The 17,756-nt window shown below is 42.5% G+C and overlaps 1 long non-coding RNA gene across 1 annotated transcript; it reads left to right on the top strand.

The window, feature by feature from the left end:
* The first annotated feature begins 15,255 nt into the window (after positions 1–15,255).
* LOC147625476 (uncharacterized) lies at positions 15,256–17,545 on the top strand. Its single transcript, XR_015269039.1, has 2 exons — positions 15,256–16,006; positions 17,029–17,545. It is a non-coding gene; the product is annotated as an uncharacterized LOC147625476 (long non-coding RNA).
* Positions 17,546–17,756: the final 211 nt, after the last annotated feature.

The raw sequence follows: 17,756 nt of genomic DNA, 5'->3' as shown, positions 1-17,756 counted from the left end.
CGTCACATGGGTCCTTGAAAAACGTTTGTATGCTTCCTTATGAGAGGATTGGTGAGAAATTAGAAAAAATGGTGTGGGACTAGTGTGATAGAAAAACTACAAACTAGTGCATAGAAATATTTTCTATATGAGAGGTGTGCTTATGGCATGTGTACACATGTGGAGAATAATGACAATCAAATAAAATAAAATAAAAAAAGTCCCTCTTATTATCCTCACTTATTATTTACTGAGTAGTTATATTTACAAAATACCAAAAGTATTTTTAGAAAAATTATAAAGTGAAGATATCAAAAGAGAAAGATATTTTGGTGATTACCACGGTGGGAAAAATTATTTTTTACGTTTACATATTATATGTATGTACCAATGTACATAGGGTGAAAGTTTTATGGGTTGCAACACAAAAAAGTATACCCATAAATAGATAGACCTAGAATAAAAACTCAAGAAAAATATAAAATAAATACATAAATATTTTTGAGAATCCAAGTCATAATATAACATATATGCATAGTTTTTTTGGTTTTTTTCTATGTAACTCACACCTATGATGATGCTAAATGTGTATATTTACATCTATGTTCATAATATAATGGTGAGAACTCACTCACATGAGAAAATCTATCCTAGGAGACATACTTAGGTGAGTTAGCACTCGTGGGATTGTGTAAGAGATGCAAAAAACATAGCTGAAAAAATGGATATCAATGCATGTGGCATGCGGCATCCATTTGTATGATGCTTTAATGTACTTTGTGAAGTTTTCAATGGAATTTTGGTTTGTCATATAATCTCACATAATACATTTGTCATTGCAATAGGTCTTAAGTATTTTTCAAGTATTTTCTAAAAACATACCATATTGTACCATACCATATGAATTATTAAATATGGTAAATACACCGTATCGTACTATACCGTATTCGTACACTACAAAAACTATGCTCATAAAGCATTGCATGAAGTAGCAAGGTTGCGATTTGCAGTTGCAATTGCTTTATCAACTCATAGTCACAACACAAGCAAGGTAAGCCACCCTCGAGAATGTCATGGAATCTTTATATATCTGCTTGCACCTATGTACTCACACTCAAATCCAAGCTCTAGCAAGGTGCGTAAACCCTGGAGTCTTTCAAGAAAGACTTGAGCTTAGTGGGAAAGCTCTCTTCTAGGAGGTTTAATAAAGTGTAGCACAATTTAAATGAAACTTTTGCATGACACATATCTATTGCACTGTCAGTCGCCAAAACTTGCATGGCTAATCTTTTATAAAAAAACTAGATGTGGCACGAGTTCTATAAGAGGCAACAAAATAATCTTAAGAGAGAATGAGAGAGAGAGAGAGAGAGAGAGAGAGTAGCTTTCTTTTGTGAGTGAAAGAGGTAAAAAATAAAAAATTGTATAAGAGAGTTGCTTTGTTTAGACAGAGATTATTATGTTACCTTCAGAAATTCTATAATAATCTCAAGAGAGAGAATGAGAGAGAGAGAGTAGCTTTGTTTTGAGAGTGAAAGAGAGATATATCAAATGGAGAGTAGGAGTTGAAGACTTTCAAAAATTAGTATTAATTCAAATGAGACTTTCATGAAGTAGTATTCAAAATAGATAGAGATGTACTTAAAACCAATTGGAGAGCATCAGGTAAAGACTTTAAAAAATAAGTATTACTTTAAATGAGATTTCTTTACTTCAAGAAGTAGTATTTTCTGGATCGTGCAGGATGCGCATCAAGTACATTGTATCTAGAGGGACCTAGAGTACTATTTTTTATAATATATTTATTCTCTAGTGTGTGTGCCTTGTCTAAACTGTCTATAGTGTCCAAAATTTCAACGGTGAAGAATCTTTCAAAAGCTTGCAAAGTTCTATTGAGGTAGGTTTTTTGCAACCCATCTTTTGCACTACCTAACCGCCGCTGGGACACACTCTCCAACACTTGCATTCATGCTTGCACTAGCTTAGTAGCATTTGGGTAAGCACGATTGGCACATGCACTTAGCCCCTGTTGAGGGTAGGCTAGGAGATGGGTAGCACACACACACATACACATGGATGCATACATATGAGGGCATCCTTCTTGATGCATGTCACCTATGCTTGCATCTTGAAAGCTTGTGGCACCATTAGATCGTTGGATAAGAGGCAAATAAATCCATGTCTAGATTTTAAGTAAGGGGATAGTGCGGATTGACATTGTGTGGGCAATATTTCTAATGGATATGTATGCCAAATGTGGAGTTCTTTCAAAGGCCCATATGCTTGAGGAGCTAATATAGCATAAATAATCACATCTACGATGTTCATCGATGATTGCCTTAATGGAAGAAGTCCATGACGAGATTGAAGGCCAAGAGTTTCTACAATATGATATAGTGTAGGGGCCATGCTCTTGTGGACAAGTAAAAGTGGAGCTCCTCGCAATCAAAGACATCGAATGCATGGATGTAGGAGCATGCATTGACACTAGGTTCTACACCCACCATTGGGAAAAGATGAAGTTAGCAGGGTTTTCATAACTTCTTGTCCATGCTATATGGAGTGGATGATTATATAGTCATTGGATCACTACATAAGTCCACATCTCTTCGAAAATGGTATCCTATGCCTGCACTTTGAGGTCAGTGGAAGAGGACCAAGGAGCACAAGTTCTTGACAAGATTCTAGACCAAGAGCTATGGCATAGTGACATTGTGCTTGTGATGGTGCTTTGGTCACATGAGTGCTAATTGTGGTGTTCTAGGGGCACTAAGATAGCCATGAACTACCAAGTAAAATATGTCTACCCACCATGACTATATTTCTCAAAGAGCTAATCACATCAGAGATAGTCACCCACGGCCACCTTGAGTGTCAAGAGTGCAAGGCAGGAGTTGCTGTGAAATGACATTGTATCATGTATGCCAAGTACATAATTCTTTCAAAGGGAAACAAATCCATGACGAATATTGCAAGGTAGGGATTGCTTCAAGAACAACCGTTTGTGCTGGGCGGTACTCTTGAGGGCATGTATGCCAATTGCGGTGCTATTATCAACGACGCGACAACGGGCTGGCTTCTGGCTGAGGGGGGGGATCCCACCTTGGGGTCCCCCCATATAAGATTCTTTTTTTTTAAAAAATATTGAGAGAGGGGGCAGCGACCATGTGCTACCAACCCCCCCTCCCCATGCTATCTCTCTCCCCCCTTCGCTTTTCTGTGCAGGGCACGGCACCGCCGAAGCATTTTTAGGGTTTCATGTCAAGGTGAAAGAAGTTTCTGTCGTACATTGGAAAAAACAAAAAAAAAACCCCCAAAAAAAATTTGCAACCGTGCACATAACATTTAAGCACTTTCAGTTTCTCTATTGTCTAAACCTCAAAAATGTCTACTGTAGTATGGACCGACCCTGTCTTTGCCCTTGTGCGCAACCTCCCCAAGGACGTGCAAGAGTTTGTGCTGAAGCGGGTGAGTGAATCCTGCTCAGTGTACATAAGGGATTCAACCCTTTGCATTCACTTACCTAGCTTCTTATAAGACGGACGCAAAGGAGACCTACTCTACATACAGTTGTCCACGTCCTAGTGGAGAAGGTAGAAATTTTATTTGGTAAGCATCGAGTGGGAGGGCCAAGTCGGTGAAATTGTAGCGCCCCACTTTGATCTGGTTTGGCCTTTGGTACGATTATTCAACGGCTTGCCCGTATTCATAATTGACAACCTTAAGCCCATTGTAAAAATATGGGGGCTTGGGGTCACTATCACTGGAGGAACACTCGACATTCTTGGACCTCCCCCCCTCCAACCATCTACTACCCACCTTGGGATCCAATACCAGGGTATAACCCTCTACATCACCAACGTCCATGAAATGACGGGAGTTGGAGTGATTGGGAAGGAGCCCAAAGTGTAGCAAACCTATCCCCAACTCTTACGTGGCTTTGATTGTATAAGATGTTTGTTTCCGTAGTCGATTTTTTTTGCAATTGTTGTCTAAAGTTTTCTCTTTACTCTCAACTTGTTATTAAAGTTTTCCTTCAAGAAAAAGAAAAAAGATGTTTTGTTTTAAAGCCTCATGAGTGAGAACCCACCGTTAGATGTTGAATTCGCCTTTGTGGATGAAGAAACCCTTGAGGCACACACGTGAGTGGGGACAAGAGGCTAGTCCACTTGTTTGACCCTAGAGAGGATGTCCTTGAGGATACATGCCTTCCACACTTGGAGGCTTTTGTAGAAGAACTCATCGTTTGCAGTCCAGAGAAAAAGGGAACTGTAAAGCTTCATTCCAAGAAGGTCTCTATAAAGGGGAAAAGGAGGAAAGAGAAGTATCGCTGTCTGTGGGTAAGAGGGAAGATTTGATGGTTTTCAGCTCTCTCCATAGCCTTTAGCAACATGAACTTCCCAACTTTTAATGGGAGGAAAGAGGAGAATGGCCAGGACTTCCTGGATAGCTTTGAGCTAGCATGTTTATTAGCAGGAAGAGATGACCCTTCGGTTTTGCTAAAGTTGTTTCCTCTCGCCTTGAGAGGGGGAGCAAGAGAATGGTATAGTAGCATCAACAAGTTCATCAAAGAGGACTGGGGTTCTCTTAAGAATGCTTTCTTTGATAGATTTAGTCCTAAGGAGACTCCTGAGGTGATTTGGGAGAAGCTACAGCAGCTTAGGCAAGATAGTATTTGTGGCTATACTTGCTATGAGTCTAAATTCTTAGCACTTCTAGAGAGCTTAGATGCACTGTGGAGTGGAGATCATAGCCTACCTGACTTTTTGATTAAGGAAAGTTTTCTAGGTGGTATTTTTAAGAGCCTTAAGGATAAGGTATGCTGCAAGTTTCCCGTTTCTTTCAATGAAGCTGTACAAATAGCTAGATTGAAGCATAGAAAGATGATGTATCCACTGTACAAGTCGGGGGTTGTGAGTGAGATGTTACCTTTACAAACCGGGTATTATGCTCGTAGTGTTTCTTTTCCCATTGCAGATGGTGGTAACCATGCACGATTGAGGAACTCGAATGTCAACCCCAAGAGCCCTCTCAGCGACCGACGAGGGATGTCAAGAAGAGATGTTCCACAGGAACTAGAAGTAGAGGAGGAGGATTCCATCAAGGGTGTCATATGTGAGGAGGAAGAGGCTTGAAGAGGAAGAAACAGAGGATGAAGATGATGACTCAGATACTAGTAGTGATACTGATGTGGAGGTCTCTTCTTTGTTTATTGAGAGGAGATAAAAGGTGATAAGGAGAAGGTGATTTATCTAATGGAGGATGGATGTGGATCAGGTCCATATGAGAAAATTGAAGAGCTGATGCAACCCAAGGTAGAGCCAAATGTGAAATAGGGGTTTATTCAAAGCTTGTTGAGTACAGACTTGACTAGCGGGCAAGGAGAAAAGTGAGTATCTATGTATGCTTGGAAGGTTCCTTGATTTGTTTGTTACATCTTATGAGGAGATTAGAGGGTTTAAGGGTGACAATATACACATTAATCTCAAGGAAGGAGCTCAGCCTGTGCGTCAAAAGTTGAGGAGAATGGGACAGGTACAACTGGATGCTTTAAAGGAAGAGGTAGAAAAGCTTCTTAAAGCAAGCTTCATCTATCCTGTTGATAAGGCAGAGTGGGTGAGTCCAGTGATTGTTACCCCTAAGAAGGATAGAAAGTGGAGGGTTTGTGTGGATTTCAAGCCATTGAATGCATTCATGAAGAGGGATCCTTACCCTTTGCCTTTACTTGATGATATTTTAGATTCAGTGGTGGTAGGCTTTGAGAGGTATAGCGTATGTGATGGATTTTCAGGGTATTTCCAGCTTTCCATAGCCCCCGAAGATCAGAAAAAGACCACTTTTATTACACCTTGGGGATGTTTTTGTTACAGGGTGCTTCCCTATGGTCTTATGAATGGCTGTGCTTGGTATCAAAAGAAGGCTAATTTGGTGTTATCTCCCTTCCTTGGGAAGTTTGTGAGGGACTTTATTGATGACTTCTGCAAGCCTTAAGAGCCTTTAGCTAGGCAAAACAGCCTTGCCTTAATCGCAGCCGAGATGGAGAGATGCCTTGCGTCATGCGCCTCTTGCACCTTTATGCTTACTCTCACCTTGCTCTCGGTCAAAAGAGAGATGCCTTGCACCGTGCCCTTGCCTTGACGTCACGCATTAGATTGGGCCGTGCCCCTTAATCACGTACAGTGAGGCCTTGCCTCCATGTGCCTCATCCAAACATGAGAGAGAGAGAGAGAGAGAGAGAGAGAGAGAGAGAGAGAGAGAGAGAGAGAGCACTCGTGGTGCTCAGGGCTGAGCACTCGTGGTGCTCAGGGCCTGAGTGTCATGCATGAGGCCTTGCCTCCTATGCTCGGAGCCCAACTTGTCATAGAGAGAGAACAGAGAGAGAGAAAAAGAGATGTGTCGTGCGCGTTGCCTCCTATGCTCGGAGCCCAACTTGTCTCACAGAGAGAGAACAGAGAGAGAGAGAAAAAGAGATGTGTCGTGCGCGTTTCTTTAAAGAGCCTTGCTCTACTCCCCTTGCTCTACTCCATATATCCTTGCTCTACATGTATAAAAGCCTTGCTCTATGCAAGAAGAGGAGCCATGCTCTATGCGTCTCCCCTGTCCTTGTTGCGGCACTTGCACTTGGCGCTATGGCTATCGTGCAGCCTTCACTTGCGCTACGGCTGCCGTATAGTCTTCACTTGCGCCTTGCGCTATGGCTACCGTTCAGCCTTTGCGGTCTTTCTTGTACACCCCCAAGAGAAAGGGCTTTATGCATGTTGTTCTCCTCCTACAAACTTAAAGAGAGAGAAATAAATAGAGAGAGAGAGATCCAAGGTACCTTATCTTTCTGCTATGCCTTCGTCGCAAAACCTTGCTTGTTGATCTTTGTCTCAAGAAAGCCATGCTTTCAAAGAGGCCTTTAAAGCATGCAAGCCTTGCATGCAAACCTTGGCCTTGGTTTGCTGTCAAGAGGTTGTCGTCGCAGTCTTCAAAGCGTGTGTGTGGGCTTCTTGAAAACCTTGGCGCAACACACAGAGAAAGAGAGAAAGAGAGAAGACCTTGCGCGTTTGCATTTGTGCAAGAAAGAGAAAGATGCAATCCTTGCTTGCACTATCATGTAAACATTCTATGGCACCTTGTTACCCTTGCTTCATGTGCTTCTGCAACCTTGTTGCTCATGCTTTTGCAAACCTTGCCTTCTATGCCACAAGATAAGAGAGATCCATGGTGCTTCCCTTCTTGCATGCAGATCTTGAGAGAGCTTTCCTTCTTCGTGAGAACGATTCATGCGCATAGCTATGATGCCTTCTTCCTTACCAAATCATGTGTGAGAGAGAGAGAGCGAGCGAGAGAGCGCTCCATGCCCATTGAGAGAGAGAGTGCTCCATGCCCATCATGTGTTTCATGCAAAGCAAGCAAGCAGTCTTAAGAATGCACATCCGTGTTTCTGCTAGCTTGTGGCAGAGTCTGCAGAATTGAAATATCTCACAAACTGTGCAGAATCTTGCTGTGGCTGTGAGACGGAAAAACGTGCAAAACAGAGTTTTCCTTCAAGTAGCATGGAGGGTTTTTCCAAACTTGGCTATTTACAAAAAATTTGCTAATCAACAAATTTCGCCCTGTAAAATCGTGATGAGGAAGAGAGAAGGAGAGAACTTCATGCACAAGCCTTGCTCATGCAAGAAATCCATATCCTTCTCCCACCATGCTCTGATACCAATGTGAGAAGAGGGGAACTAGGCCATGCTCCAATGTGAGAAGAGGGGAACTAGGCCATGCGAATAACCACCCATCCATACTATATATAGGCCCCTGGTCCCCTAGCTTGTAGCTATATATAGACCCCTATACTACATGGCAGGGCTGTGCCCTAGGACCCGTGTCCTCACAGTAAGCAGTAGCGTGAACAGGAATGTGGGAGACCGTTTTAAAATATTTTTCTCATCTTTACGTAAAACCCGCCAAAGTGCAATATAATTGATTATAAAGCGGAAGTTATGCTTAGGTGAAGCCCAATAGTTTCTCAACTACCTCTATTTTCATGTATTTTTATCCTTTTACTAGTTTTGTCCAGCCAAATGTGAAAGTGGGCCAAAGTTAAAGGGTTTGCTATAAATGTGGACATTGCTAGTAGAAAGGGGCTCTTTTGGTGTGTATCTATTGAAGGAGCTTATGCATAGATCTCTCTATTACTCTCTCTTCTCTAAGCCTAGCTTGGCTCCAAGCACTCTTACTTGAGGTTTCTCTTGTAATCATCTTGATGAATAGAGAATGCCATGGCTTCTTCTTCTTTGTCTATGACTCTATCAATCTATGCGTTGTGTTGAGATTTGCTTAATAAGTTTAAGTCGTTGCTTAATGCTTAGTGTGTGTGCTTGATTAATGAAGTGAATGCTTGATGCTTGAATGCTTGTGTGCTTGTTAATCATTGTGTGGGCTTGCTTGAAGATTAGCTTTACTTGCATTGATGTGGGAATGAAGGAATTGCATAGAATGCTTGCTTGAAGTCTTCTTAGCTCATGCTTTTGTTGATTACACTTAAGTAGGAAAGTGTTAGTTGGCCTTCAGTGCTTGGGAAGTGCTCGTGGGCTTCGATATATGCCTCTAGGTTTGCATGAGCATTCTTTCCATTGATCGCACATTAGTATTGAGTCATGTGGGCAAAGTAGGAGTGAGTAGGTTAGCACATCCATTACTAAATCATTCGATTAGTGAAGTGTTAGATAAGTAGAGTCATCATGAGTCTTCCCAAGTGCAAGCTAGATATTCCTTTGCATTGACAACGCGAGGTTTCCTCCATGAGCTAGCCGGGTTAAGCTTCCCTAAGTCAACCTCTTCATTCACTTGAGAGAGTTGGGTTAGAAGCCACTAGCTATGGTGACCCCAATAATGGCGCCACTGCTGGGAAGCGCCGACCTAAGCTAGTGAGTCTCAAGCTTGCTTTGGGTATTAGATCACTAACACTCTTTTAGATAAAATGGGAAAATCCCACAACTTTGGGACTAATTTAGTTTTTGTAGAGTCCCATTTCCCATTTAATTTGAGAAAATTTCGTGTAATTTGGGAATGTTATAAATAATTATTGTTGTTGAGTGCTTTTGTTGCATTAGTCAAAGAGGTAGCTTCTCAAGTAAATGGTGGTGTTGAGAAACACCTTTTTTTAATTAAGAGTTTTTTTCTTGTCGGTGTTAATAAACACCTTATAAAATCATGTTGATAGAATCAAACCCTCATGGCCGTGTGGCCACATGCCATACCTTTGCAACCAAAATAAAAATACACCAAGATATGCATACCAAATGCTATTCATTTGCATCTATTAAGCTAGCTTGTGCCTTCTCCACAACATTTGCTGGGATTTTAATTGCTTCAGCAACTCTTCCACCCCTTGGAGTCCATGACCACACAACTGCATCAACACACTCCCAACGCTTTGGGTCAGCAAGATTGCAACACCAGTTCTTTTTCCAACAATCCTCATACTGTTCATGGATTGTGGGATTTCCTTTTCGATGTTTTGGTGCCCAGTATTGAATGAAAACTTTATTGTGGTTAGGAGATGAGCTATCTACATCAACATTTGACTCGGCAACTCCTAGCCATATTGGGTATTCTGGATCTGCGGGTCTCACAAGAACAAAATGCCCTTTCTTGACATCAATGTGAGGTCTGAAAGCTTCATGTGGTCTTGCACTTTGAGGACCAACAAAATGCTCATTAAATTCTTCACATCCTTGAAAATCATCTGTTTCTTCCTCTATCTGTTGCATTTGATGAGTCCCTGCAGTCTTTGGCCAAAATCTTGTATATTGACCAATGTGCTTGTTGGTTGGTTGTTCAAGCTCACCAATTATGTTTTGCCAGTAAAGAATAACCGGTTCCATGTATTTTGTAGAGTCGTGATCCTTTCCCTTCAATGCAGAACATCTTTTCCAAAAATTCATATATGTCTTAATCCCTTGAATAACTTGTGGACTATCCCTCACATAATCGGCTATAGGTACCACATTTGGGCAGCCTGTTGGCAATTTTGGTTTCCCTTCATCGTCCTTTTTCCATAGCTCGATTGCTGATTCCCTTAGCATCCAATTAGGTGATTTTGGGTGAATTTTGTACTGCATTACTGGGAGTTCACCTTGCATATAGAAACAAAACTGAAGTGGTTTAGAGTGTCTGATTAGAGCATCCTGTCCATCGCACATGTACCCTTGAACAGAGGATTTGAAGTCAGGAACTTGTGTCATAAGAAATGGTGCCGGTGCTGAGCTTTCACATTTTTGAAAATGTTCCATCAAATGTGGAAAAGTGAATGTCATTTCTGTTCGCAATCTCTCTGAGAACCTACTGAACATTGCATCTATGTCCTCATGTGTATGACCCACCATTAAGAATCCCAATTGCACAGTTTTGAACACTCCTTTTGCTACTAGCAAGGACAAGTAAATAACGATTCTTATTCTCTCCTGCACAATTATTCTCGGGCAATCTTCGAAACACAGGTGTGGACAAGGCATCCAAAGCACATTGAGAGTAGACTGATTGTAAGTTTGGAGGGTTTGTAATCCCTCCATTATATCCATCAATAGCCAACGGTGGTGTTATTGTTGAAGCAGCCCTATCACGCTCGCACTTCATTTTGTTTTGGTAGTCTAGAGCTGTCCTTGAGTTCAGTGCTTTGAACAATGTTGAAGCAGCCCTATCACGCTCGCACTTCATTTTGTTTTGGTGGTCTAGAGCTGTCCTTGAGTTCAGTGCTTTGAACAATGTTATGTCGGTGTGTGGCATACCATCATGGCATAAATCTCCTAGTCCATGGTTTTCTCATCTTTTCAAATTCTGTAAGCATAATGCAAGGGAACCAATTGTAGCATTGGGATCTTAGGGCCATAGACCATTAAGCGAGAAATGACCATACATCCCGTGACCATGTCCATGAGTTATCATGCTTGTTAATGATACTTGTTTAACTGATATGCATTAGCATAGTCTTTTGAGTTCACTCGCAATCTAGATAGTGCTGCCTTCTTCTGGTCCATCTTATCATGTATAATGCATAAATACTTTTCTTTTTGCAAATGTGAGAACTTACGCCATGTGTAGTACACATTTCTACAACTCTGTTGTTGCAACATGTGAATTTTACGTTCATCCTTCAAACACACAATCATTTCATCATCCTTTGTTGACTCTAGTTGAGACTTTATCCTACTACATACAACACATTTGGAGAACTCACTTGTGTAAAATGTCTATTTACTTGTATGTGTTTGGTATTGCAAGCAAGGTTTCCCTAGTTCCATCCTCCATAGTTCTACTTTATGGGGCATTCTCTCTGAGTTTTCCTCTACAAAAGAGCGTATCAGTGCCCTACCCATTTCTGTATGATCTCTCCCTTTTCTTATGACACCATCGTTACCATGCACTGAGCGACAAACCCCATTCTCAAATTGCTCACGAATAACGATAAAATGATGTTTTTTGAATGCCATGAATTTCATGCCAAGCTTTACTGCACACCTCATTGCCATTAAAAGAAAATACATAGCAAGTCTTACTAGTTGTTGTGTTCTGACGCCAAGCAGTTTGCATTGTATCATACACATGGTTCTCTTCTGCAAGCTCTGTCCCCAAAGTTCATTGTGCATAGCAATGACCTTATCCCAGTTTGCATACTGACAACAGCTTTTGAAACAACAATCTATGAAACAAGTTGAACAGATGATCGGGCCATAGAGTGCTCAATGTAGATGTGACAAAGGGCACCAACAGATGTCACAAAGGGAAACTCTCTAGCCCTAGGGCCAAAGTGTTCTCTATGTAGGTGTGAAAAAGGGCACCACATAGCCCAAAAGACATCACAAAGGGATACTCTATGGCCATAGGGCCATAGGGTGCCCCATTAGGGTGCTTCATGGAGAGTATATATACATCCAATGGCCCTAGGGCCATAGGGTGCTCCATTAGGGTGCTTCATGCAAATTACATATACATCCTATGGCCTTAGGGTGCTCTATGTAGGTGTGACAAAGGGCACCACATAGCCCAATAGATGTCACAAAGGGACAACCTATGGCCTTAGGGCCATAGGGTGCTTCATGGAGAGTATATATACATTCCATGGCCGTAGGCTTCATGGAGAGTATATATACATCCTATGGCCGTAGGGCCATAGGGTGCTCCATTAGGGTGCTTCATGGAGAGTATATATATGTTCCATGTCCTTAGGGTGATAGAGTGCTCCATGTAGGTGTGACAAAGGTCACCATGTAGTGGACAGGTGTCCCCAAGGGACACCTTATGACCTTAGTACATAGGGTTCTATATGTAGGTGTTTGAAGAGGAGTATATATACATCCTATAACCTTAGGGCCATAGGGTGCTCTATGTAGGTGTGACAAAGGGCACGCCATAGCCTAGGCATCACAAAGACACACCCTATGGCCCTAGGGCCATAGGCTACTTTATGGAGAGTATATATACATCCTATGGCCTTAGTGCAATAGGGTGCTATATATGTAGGTGTTTCATGAGGAGTATATATACGCCCTATGGCCTTAGGGCCATAGAGTGCTCTATCTAGGTGTGACAAAGGTCACCACATAGCCCAAGAGGCATCCCAAAGTGCAATAGGGTGCTATATATGTAGGTGTTTCATGAGGAGTATATATACGCCCTATGGCCTTTTAGGGCCATAGAGTGCTCTATCTAGGTGTGACAAAGGTCACCACATAGCCCAAGAGGCATCCCAAAGGGATACCCTATGGCCCTAGGGCCATAGGGTGCTTCATGGAGAGTATATATACATCCTATGGCCTTAGGGCCATAGGGTGTTATATTTAGGTGTTTCATGAGGAGTAGATATAAATCCTATGGCCTTAGGGCCATGGAGTGCTCTAAGAAGGTGTGGCAAAGGGAACCACATAGCCCAACAAGCATCACAAAGGGAAAAACTATGGCCCTAGGGTCATAGGGTGCTCCATTAGAGTGCTTCATAGAGTGTATATATGCATCCTATGGCCTTAGGGCCATAGGGTGCTCCATGTAGGTGTGACAAAGGTCACCACATAGCCCGAAAAGCATCATAAAGGGACTCCCTATGGCCTTAGGGCCATAGCGTGCTCTATGTAGCTGTGATAAAGGGCACCACATAGCTTAGGCGTCACAAAGAGACACCCGCTATGGCACTAGGGCCATAGGGTGCTTCATGGAGAATATATATACATCCTGTGGCCTTAGTGCAATAGGGTGCTATATGTAGGTGTTTCACATGCGGCGTATATATACATTGTAGAGCCTTAGGGCCATAGGGTGCTCTATGTAGGTGTGACAAAGAGTAGCACATAGCCCAACATGCATCCCAAAGGGATACCCTATGGCCCTAGGGCCATAGGGTGCTCCAGTAGGGTGCTTCATGAAGAGTATATATACATCATATGGCCTTAGGGCCATAGGTTACTATATGTAGGTGTTTCATGAGGAGTAGATATACATTCGATGGCCCTTCCTATGGCCCTTAGGGCCATAGGTTACTATATGTAGGTGTTTCATGAGGAGTAGATATACATTCGATGGCCCTATGGCCCTAGGGCCATAGGGTGCTCTATGCAGGTGTGACAAAGGTCATGACTTAGCCCCACATGCATCACAAAGAAACACCCTATGGACTTATGGCCATAGGGTGCTCCAATAGGGTGCCTCATGGGGAGTATATATACATCCTATGTCCTTAGGGCCATAGGGTGCTATATGTAGGTGTGACAATGGGCACTACAAAGCCCAACAGACATCTCAAAGGGACACCCTATGGCCCTGTGGCCATAGGGTGCTCCATGTAGGTGTGACAAAGGTCACCACAGCAACAAGTTTCACAAAGGGACACCTTATGGCCTTAGGGCCATAGGGTGCTATGTGTAGGTGTTTCATGAGGAGTATATATACATCATATGGCCCTAAATGGTGCTCTATGTATTTGTCACAAAGGGCACCACACATACCAATAGATATCACAAAATGAAACCCTATGGCCTTAAGGTCATAGGTTGCTCCATGTAGGTGCTTCATAGAGAGTATATATGCAGCCTATGGCCCTAGGGTTCTCTATGTAGGTGTGACAAAGGGTAGTGCATAGCCAAGAGGCATCACGAATGTACTCCCTATGGCTCTACTATATGTAAGTGTTTTATTTAAAAGGGTGCACAAAAACATATTTTTGTGCCCCTCTTTAACTGCAAACATGCATTCATGTCGAACATTTGAATGTGTGCCCATGCCGCACGTGTAAATTTTTTTTAGGGACGCAAATTCTTTTAGAAAAAACGTGTGTCCGTGCCGCACGTGCGAGCAAATGGTCGCACGGCATAGTTTTTTTTTTTAAGGGACATAATTTTTTTTAAAAAAAATGTGTGTCTATGCGGCACATGTAGGTGAGTGCATGTGTCACACGTAGGGGGTATGCGTGCATCGCACGTTTGAATTTGCAAGTGTCGCACATTTGGTTTTTTTAAAAGGAGACACATTTCTGCCTGTATCGCCCATGCAATTGTGCACCCATGCAATTGCGCACATTTTTTTAAGAAAATGTGCATCTATGCTGCACATGTGAGAGCACGCTCATGCCACATATTCAAATGTGCGCCCATGCCACACGTTTTGAATTGGAGTCCCAATTGGTGTGCAAATAGTGCACTTTTTTTGAGTCAATATCTCCAGACCATGGGTGTGAGATCCCAAGGGAGAAAACTATGGTAGGGTAGAAAGAATGTTCCATCAAGCTATTTAGGATGAACAAGAACATCCACAATGGTCCTAGGGTCATAACCTATTTTAATGAACTTTAGTGAATCAATATGGAGATTCTATTGTCTTTAGGACCTTTTGTCTTTAGGACCTTTCTCTACCAGCATTCCATTCGAAATCTCAACATTGGTTGGTGACGATGGCATAGATACAGTGATATTTTGAAACTTCCAAGCTTTAAAGATTGACACCTATGGTGGTCGAGCTCTCTGGGGTTAAGGGGCAGCAGCCCCTTGTCGCCTCCCGATTTAGGGTTGCCGAGCAGGGTCGAGGGGCAGCGCCCCGTAAAGATTTTTTTTAAAACACTTTTATTACATTAAAAAAATACAAAAAAAGGCCTCTTAGGTGACGCAAATCTAAAAACACAAGTGGGAAAGATTGGAGCCAATGCCATGTGAACCGGACCCAGGTTTAAAATTTGAAATTTGAAATTACCGAACTTCAAAATATTATTAAAAAATAAACATTATCTCTCTCTCTCTCTCTCTCTCTCTCTCTCTCTCGCGTAGATCTGCCCTCCTGCACAGAATCGCCGCCCCCTCTCCCTCCCTCTCTCTCTCTCTCTCTCTCTCCCTCTCGCGTAGATCTGCCCTCCTGCATAGAATCGCCGCCCCCTCTCCCTCCCTCTCTCTCTCTCTGTGTTTCTTGTGTAACAGAACCGCCCCCTCTCCCTCTCTCTCTCTCTCTCTCTCTCGTAGATCCGCGTGTACAAAATCGCCGCCCCCTATCCCCTCTCTCTCTCTCGCGCAGATCTGCCCCTGCTCGCCTGCACAGAATCGTCGCCCCCTCTCCTCTCTCTCTCTGAATCGCCACCGCCTCCCTCCATCTTTCTTTACATATCTGCCCCCTCCATGTTTCTTGTAGATCTGCCCCTTCTTCTACACTTTGCCCCCTCTCCCACCCTCCCTATCCTCTTTCCCACCCTCCCTATCCTCTCTCTCTTTCGACTATCCGCCTATGCAAAATCGTCGCTGCCCCCTACCACCTCGCAGAACTGAGCCGTCGTCCCCACCGCTGTCCCCTACGTCGCCCCCTCCTCGTCGTCTCGTCAGTAAGACTGCCCATCTATTAACATAACCCCCCTCTCCCGCATGCGGCTCTCTCCTCGCCTTGACACTCTCGTTGGTGCAGCTCTATCCACGCCACCACACTCTCCAGTCGGCACAGCTCTTTCAGCTCCCCGACCCATCGACGCGGCTCTCGTGACCCCCCAACCCATCGACGCGGCTCTTTTGGCATTGTGAAGCAGGTAAACCTTTTCAAGCTTATTCGTTTACTGCATTAAAAATCACCTCTCTCTAAAAACTTAACAAAAACAGGTAAACCTTTTCAAGCTCATTCGTTTACTGCATTAGTTTTTAAATTTCATATAGACCATAGGGTGCCAGTGTAGAGGCTCCACAGGGGCACCTAGGCCACCAAATGGCCTTAGGGCCATTGCTTGCTCCTTGTAGGTGCTACATTATTCTCTTAAAGGGCATCTTGGCCACCCTATGTCCTTAGGGCCATAGGGTACTTTAACTAAGATGTAGGGCACCCTATGACCCTAGGGCCATAGGATGCCAATGTAGAGGCTTCATAGGGGCACCTAGGCCACCTAGTGGCCTTGGGGCCATTTGGTCCTCTTTGTAGGTTATACAATATGCTCTTTTAAGGGGCACCTTGGCCACCCTATGGCCTTAGGGCCATAGGGTTCCTATCAACATAGAGGGAACCCTATGGCCTTAGGGTGCCAAGATAGAGGCTCCACAGGGGCACCTAAGCCACCCAATGGCCTTGGGCCCATTAGGTGCTCTTTGTAGGTTAAACTATGTGCTCTTAAGGGAACCTTGGGCACCCTATAGCCTTAGATCCATAGGGTTTCTTATTAACATAGAGGGCACCCTATGGCCCTAGGGCCATAGGGTGCCAAACTAGGCCAGCCAATGGCCGTGGGGCCATTTTTTCCTCTTTATAAGGGCACCTTGTCCACCCTATGTCCTAAAAAGTTGAGATATGATTATGTAATTTTCATAGTTATCTTATAACACATCTTTATAAGGGCACCTTGTCCACCCAATGGCCTTGGGGCCATTTTTTCCTCTTTATAAGGGCACCTTGTCCACCCTATGTCCAGAAAAGTTGAGATATGATTATGTAATTTTCCTAGTTATCTTATATCAAATTTTAATTTCAATGTAAGTTGATTTCACTAATTTGTGATTTGATGGTGTGAGCATTTAAAATAGTTGTCTTGGATTAGCACATAATTAAAGTCAATAATTTTTTCAGCATTCATCACACTCATAAATGTCAAACATCTGTCAAAGCAATGAAGATCGTGTATTAGAGCGCAAGTGGTTCATAGACCATTTGTCTCGTGGTTTGCGTGAAGATATAGTTTATCAATTGCAACAGGATTTTATTGAGCAACAGAAAGTGCGCGTGCCTTGGCCAGAGCGGCAATTTCATTTGTTTCCAAATGGAAACATTGTTTGGAACATCCAAAAGATTCTTTTGGATGATGCAAACAATTGGGATGGAAATTTAAAATTAGTTTTATGGAAAGAAAACCTAGGCCTAGTGCAATTTTTCAGTTTGTCATGTAACAACAAGAACATTTCACATAATTTTGTGTCTCATAGAAAAAAAATTGTATTAGGGCTTATTGCAAAGCAATGACTATGTAATGTTTGATGATTATTCAAGTTTGTGTAGTGGACTGCATAATTAGTGGTTTGAGTCAAAGACTGTTATCCGCAATGAAGTGAAAAATCTCAATCTATTAATGAAAATTGTGGCTGCATTATATTTTTTTCATTTTTTTTGAAATAAGTCCTTGATTTGCTTCATGGCTATGTTTGTCTTTTGTAGTTAAATATACCACCCTTAAAAATTAGTATTTTTTATAGAACTTTCAATGTCCATATCTTTTGAAGAAAATGTCTAATAACCAAAATTGCATATTGGGTGAATAAGATAATGAAATAAATGAGTTATTTTATTTTATCAATATTTTA

This window comes from Cibotium barometz, chromosome 24, assembly GCF_041138505.1.
Source record: "Cibotium barometz isolate CiBa-2024 chromosome 24, ASM4113850v1, whole genome shotgun sequence".
NCBI classification, from domain to species: Eukaryota; Viridiplantae; Streptophyta; class Polypodiopsida; order Cyatheales; family Cibotiaceae; genus Cibotium; species Cibotium barometz.
The sequence above is the reverse complement of the archived record's forward strand: the minus strand, read 5'-3'. Positions and strand labels throughout refer to the sequence as shown.